Consider the following 6,000-nt stretch of genomic DNA (forward strand, 5'->3'; position numbering starts at 1 on the left):
ATTTAGAAGCAATCAGACAGGTTGGTAAATTTTCCTCCATTTTTCAAAAGACCAACTCTGAGAAGCGTACGAAAATCTCCCACACATATTCCCCAGTACAACGCTCGTCCAAAAATATCAAACAGCTAATAAAATCAAAGAAAGCAGTAATTGATTGAAACAAATGAATCGCTAAGACTAGTGTTGGCCGTTCCAGTTCGAACCTAGTAAAAAAGTTCCGTTCTTTATGTAGGCCGTTCCGCTCCGATCCTTTATACAAAATCGTTCCATTCCGTTCATTCCGTTCCGTTCCGTTCATTCCGTTCCGTTCTGTTCATTCCGTTCTTTCCGTTCATTCCGTTCCGTTCATTCCGTTCATTCCGTTCCGTTCCGTTCCGTTCATTTCGTTCTTTCCGTTCATTCCGTTCTTTCCGTTCATTTCGTTCCGTTTAATTCGTTCTTTCGTTCGTTCACTCCGTTCCGTTCCGGTCTTTGCCGCTTCAATATTGTTAGCAAGGTGCTATCGTTCGTGCGTTCCGTTCTTTGAAAAAACCGGCTTTGTCTGGCTGTTGCTTGCTGCATGCAAGATAACTGTTCACTCTTTCTCGCATACAGTATGTGTTGCCTGTGCACTCTCCCATGCTCACAGGAATATTCATCGCACTTCGTCGCGTATCGTTTATAAAAATCGGTGATAAGCGAAACCAAAAATGGAATTGCATTTGGTATTATGGTGCAATTTGTAACATCTATCATACTTTTTGTTATAATTAGCTTGTCTTAACTAGACAAATAACTATTATAAAACTTAAATCTGTACTCATATGGCAAAACGGGTTGGAAAAGATATATTATAATATGCGAGTATGAACAACGCAAAATAAAATGTATTTATTTTTTATACCACGATGTCCACATGATCTTGGAACTCGGCATGATTCCAATATTTGGCCATTCGAATTGATTGAAGCATACTGTTCCATTCCAACCGTTTGAGTGCCGTAATCTTGTAAACGATTTGTGTGAAAAAACTATTTGTTTTAATAGTAAGTGAAATTCAAATAATTAGTCAATCTCGTGATACAATCGTCAACTCGTAGCACTCAATAACATCGGCATGGGTAAAAGCCTCGAATGGATCGTGCCCCCATACGCTGGGATGATTATGACAGTTTGAATGACACCTCCCCCCCCCGGATGACAGTTCGGCTTCTAAGCTCTGGGTCGGTTCTTTTGCACCCCAGGTTCACGTTCCGTTCTTTTTGAAAAATGAACTAGTTCCGTTCCGTTCCCTTTTTTTAACGAAATTCCCAACACTAGTTAAGACCAACTAAATGAATTTACACACTTGAAGATGCAGGGAACATGCACCAGAAGAATCATAAAATATTAGGTACAGTTCAACCCAAACAATCTGCGAACTACATCAATGCGACCAATCTATCGTCATACGAGAAAAGGTAATAAAGAAGGGTTCACGCATTTCTATCCATAGTGCTTGACAAAAAATAGATACACCTCCTAGGGAGAGAGCGTAGGCGCGTCAAATAGAAAGTGTCAACAAAAACGATCCAATGCGTGAAAAAAAGGGAACGCATTCTTTCCACGATTCGAACGTAAAGCGAATAGTTTATAAATTCTAATTGTAGATACGAATAAACGATTGCATACTCAACGACAACGGTAGCGTCAGTGTGTTGTCCTATCGAGTGTCCATTTTAGCTGGTGCAAGAAGCTAAACAATATATTTGAACCTTCGGTCGAAGATATTCATTGGAGATTATGCAATATTCATCCTTTTTTGAAAGCCATGGAGGAACTGTACTGGTGTTCTTTAACCCTTATTTTGCACACAGCGTATGTGAGTTTCGTTCATTTAAACATAACTATGCGACATAATGTCTCAGAAGTATGTAAGAATACACATCGCTTGCTGAAGTTCCCTTACTTTGATGCTCCCTGACATTTCTTCTCAATCTCAGAATATAATGTTGAAATGGATACTGGAATGGGTTATATGGGTTAAATAAGCATTCTTAAAGATTTACTGTACCCAGCTCTTATTCTCTCTCATTCTTAGATAGTTGTTCTTTTCCTATATTCATGATTTCGTGCAGAGCTAGATGGACCCTATTGGAAAATCTATCTCACTACCAATTGATCCATTCTTCTAAAAAAATACATAATTCACTACTCCATTTACTCTAACACGTCCATGTTCGGTTAATCTATGGTTCAACCAACGATAATCTTATAAACTGCTTATTGCAGCTCGAGCTCAAAGCATTTTTCTAAACAAACTCAATGAAACATAATATGCACCGTAAAAAAAGAGGTTATCAACAAAACATCGACGTACATGCTCATCATGCACCGATAACCCGAAGACACAACAATCAGTGCCGGTTTCAATGTCCAGCTTTTCCCTGCATACACAAACAACTACCTCAACGCTAGCTTTCATCCCACGCCCGCAGCCATCGTGTACTCTTTCTTTATATACACAGCAAACAAGCTTGCAAGCAAAACAAAAAAAAAACTTGTAACAAGCCGGCAAAATGATTGGCTTTGCCTTCGCTCGAAGATCACTCGATTCGTATGCAATTCTTGCTCAAAAAGACCTACCGAGTGACAAGAAGGATATTCTCCAATAACATACCCATGTGCTTGGAGCGTTTTTTTATCTCCCACCCCCTACTTCTTCCGCCTTTAACTCGCATCACACAAACATTCATTTCATGGTTCGCTTACATAGATGCAATCTTTTTAGCATCACCGTCACCGTGTTGTCCCAACCCACCATCCACCACCGGTTGCATTTTCATTACGTGCGCTGTTCTATGCAAATGTGATAGATGTGTGTATGGGCGTCCCCGAGCGCACAGTACGAAAATAGATCCGCTTTTAGGCTTCTAGTCTGGGCATCATGACTCCCAAAATAATCCTCCGCAAGGTGGTTGCCCGGGAGAAGGTAAACTTCCGAGAAGAAGAAGAAAGCACACACCGGCACACACAACAGCACCAATTCATTTCCCGTCTTGTGATGTACCATTTTTGTGTCTCTCGCCCTTGCGCTCGTTTCACTTTCATCACTTCAATTGGGTGAGCACCGTGTTTTTGTGGCAGTCAAAATGAACATCCTGTTTTATCTCGATGATGCCGGGTGCCACTTTTAGCCGCACACTGCTTTTTCCTCCCATTTCGGTTGTACTTTGTAATATGAAAAGGAATACACACGTTCCCTAGATGCAGTGCACAACGTTAGGCAAAAAACACTCCCCAAACACAGTCCAACGTACTTGAAAGATTAAAAGTACCGAAAACAAAAATAGAACACTCACCTTTTGCTGATGACGGTTTACGATTGTGATGAGATATAGGGATCGGTGAAAACGGTTTATCGGTGCGTTAGCTTTTCACCGGCGCAACGATCACTGTGCCAGCAAATCAAAATACACTCTGCAGCCACAGCAGCAGCTCAAATGAGTATAATTTTGCTCAAGAACATTCTCGCTACCTTCACCCAAAGCGTTGAGTTTTGCTTCTTATTTAAAAGACACACAGTTTTGTCACTTTGCACAGCAGCTTTGTAATACACTTTCTTGTATGCCACTGCACAGCCCTGCAGCGTGATGTCATTAGCGATGGAACGAAACCTCAGCGGGAAAAAGAAACGACGAAACCAACCCCAACAATAACATCCCTGTGCTCCTCAAAAAAGGAATAAAACAAAAAAACGGAAACACCTAAAAACGCAAACCAGCCCTTCTTCTTCCTGCCGCGGGAGCTTCCGAGAGCTTCCCGGGGAGCGTTTCTGCATTAATTATGTTTCCGGACCGGTGCACAAAAACATTAAAATTAAAGCCCGAACAACCAACCGATGCACACAGCCCCCACTTCGATCGGACTGGGCAGCAACCCCAAAACAGCAACAGCCAGGGAAAATAAGGCAAGGGAAAGGCAACCCAAAAACGCATCGTACTGAAGAAGGAAAAAAAACACACACAAAAAGACTTTCCCACACCGTAGTAGGGTCGAAACGTTTCTTCTGCTGACCGTTTTCACCGGTTCGGGTTTTCCCGCTGGCCTAGGTTGGCGTTGTGTTGTACCCGTTTCGAGTTTTCCTCCTTTACCCCGGGTGGATGTGAAAAATGTGATTTTTTTCATCTTCTCCTTTCTCTTACTGACGCAAAATGCCGGTTGCTATCCTGTTTTTTTTTTGTAAGCACGCTTTTGAACGTGTGTATGCAGGGGCTTTTATTATTTTTTGTGTGGTACACAGAGAAGAGTTTTTTGGCGAGGAGCAAAAAGTTTTTTTATGTGTTTATATGCTACAAGCATAACACACATACACACACACTTACACACGCAGGCAAAAGTTATCCGCAACAAAACAGAACGCGCAAAAACAAAATTAAGCGCAAGCTTCCCTCTTCACCTGTACCCGTGGTGAGTGGGTAAGACGAAAATCCCTGCCTTCTCCTTTCCCCTTCTGCCCTGCTGCTTCACCATGACCGATGCATTTTCACCTGGAGTGGAGAGGTTTTTGCGTTGGTGTTTCCACCCGCTTTCCCGCCACGCACTCTAAACCGGTCCAATCGCTCCGGAAGGTAGGGCAAAAGCTTTTCACAACCGCAAAGCTGGTCGATTTGTGCGCCAGCCTGCCCTCCAATGAGCGCTTCGTTTTCAACGCTCCATTCAACGCTTAAAGTCGAAGGCCTTTTGTTTCTGCTTGCCGTTCTGTGAGGCAGGGGCTGATTTCTAAAAATATGAAGAAAGGAATGGAACCGTTTGCGTTCCCGGTGTGTGTTGAATTATTAGGCAGCATGATACAAAACGTCGCCGTTGTCGTCGTAGGTCAGCAGCCGCACTTTAAAGGGTGTTTGATTTTTGAGTCTGCTCCCGGAAAAATCTCTCACTCGCGTGCGTCTGGGCGCAACACTGCTGCTCTCCCTGTGTTTGCAGGGTGGATGGGAGGACGAATGAAGCTATCATCCCAGACCTGGCCCGAAAGCGATTGTTCCCGGTTTTGGTCTCTCTTTTCTCTCCTTTTTTTGGCGACTGCAGAACAGTCGGAGGAATGACACATTTCCAGCAAACATTGGGCTTGGAAAACTTTAAAATCAAAGCGAAACAAACGACTGAAATTATTGTAACCACCTTCTGATGTTTTCGCGTTGATGGATTCACTTCACTCACTCACTTTCATGCAGCTAGGTACACGCTCTGCAGCTGTACCTGTGTGAATTTCGAAAATTCCAGCACAAACACACGCATACACAAACGCACGGTGGAAAACTTCCGGTACAAACTACCCCGGCGAATGAAGGCGAAGAACACGATTACCCGGAACAGGAACAAAGTACGTCTGACCTGGTTCTCGTCTGCACGGTAACTGAACCGTCCGGCAGCAGGCCCAGCGCGCACGAAAACGTAAAAGGGTGGCGCCCGGTGACTCTTCTGGCCGGGGTGAGGTTGAGGGTGGTAATGGCTTCAAAACATCGCACAACACGGCCTATCAGTTGTACGTTTGAGAGCGAGAGTGAGAGAGTTAGCGAGAGCAGCAAGCTAAACAGGAAGCAGATCCGCAAGACTCTAGCAGATAGCAGGAGAGTGGGAGAGTGTTTTACGAGCAGAGAGAAAGCGAGAGAGAGAGAGAAAAACCTACTGGAGAATTAGGGGCAGAGACTTTATCCTTTAAAACCCACAAGGATGAATCCAAGCTCAGAGCTATTTGGGTGCGGAGCGCTTCCCGAGTGCTCATTGCACGCTGAGGTGAGTTTTATCAACCCTTAAAAAGCACTCCCAAGCGGAAGTACTGCTTCCGTGACATCTGCTCTCCCTCGCTCACACTTCACACTGCTTGCTCTCTTCACTTCTGCGCTCGCGGGAGCAACTTCCTGGTCGGCGAGAGCGCAGTCGCGCTCGTCCCAGTTGCACAGTTATGTTTTCCCCTTAACGCGGGTGTTTTCTCTCTATCTCTGCCTAATCCCAGTGGCCTCGAAATCCGGCAAACACTCC

The 6,000-nt window shown here is 44.1% G+C and overlaps 1 protein-coding gene across 1 annotated transcript in view; it reads right to left on the minus strand.

The window, feature by feature from the left end:
* LOC120901146 (protein O-mannosyl-transferase TMTC2-like) overlaps positions 1-5,378 on the minus strand; it is a 103,424-nt gene extending 98,046 nt beyond the window's left edge. The window contains exon 1 of the mRNA XM_040308854.1: positions 5,140-5,378. The gene's annotated coding sequence lies outside the window, so the exon portion shown is untranslated. The remainder of the gene's footprint in view (positions 1-5,139) is intronic.
* Positions 5,379-6,000: the final 622 nt, after the last annotated feature.

This window comes from Anopheles arabiensis, chromosome 3, assembly GCF_016920715.1.
Source record: "Anopheles arabiensis isolate DONGOLA chromosome 3, AaraD3, whole genome shotgun sequence".
In the NCBI taxonomy this organism is placed as follows: Eukaryota; Metazoa; Arthropoda; class Insecta; order Diptera; family Culicidae; genus Anopheles; species Anopheles arabiensis.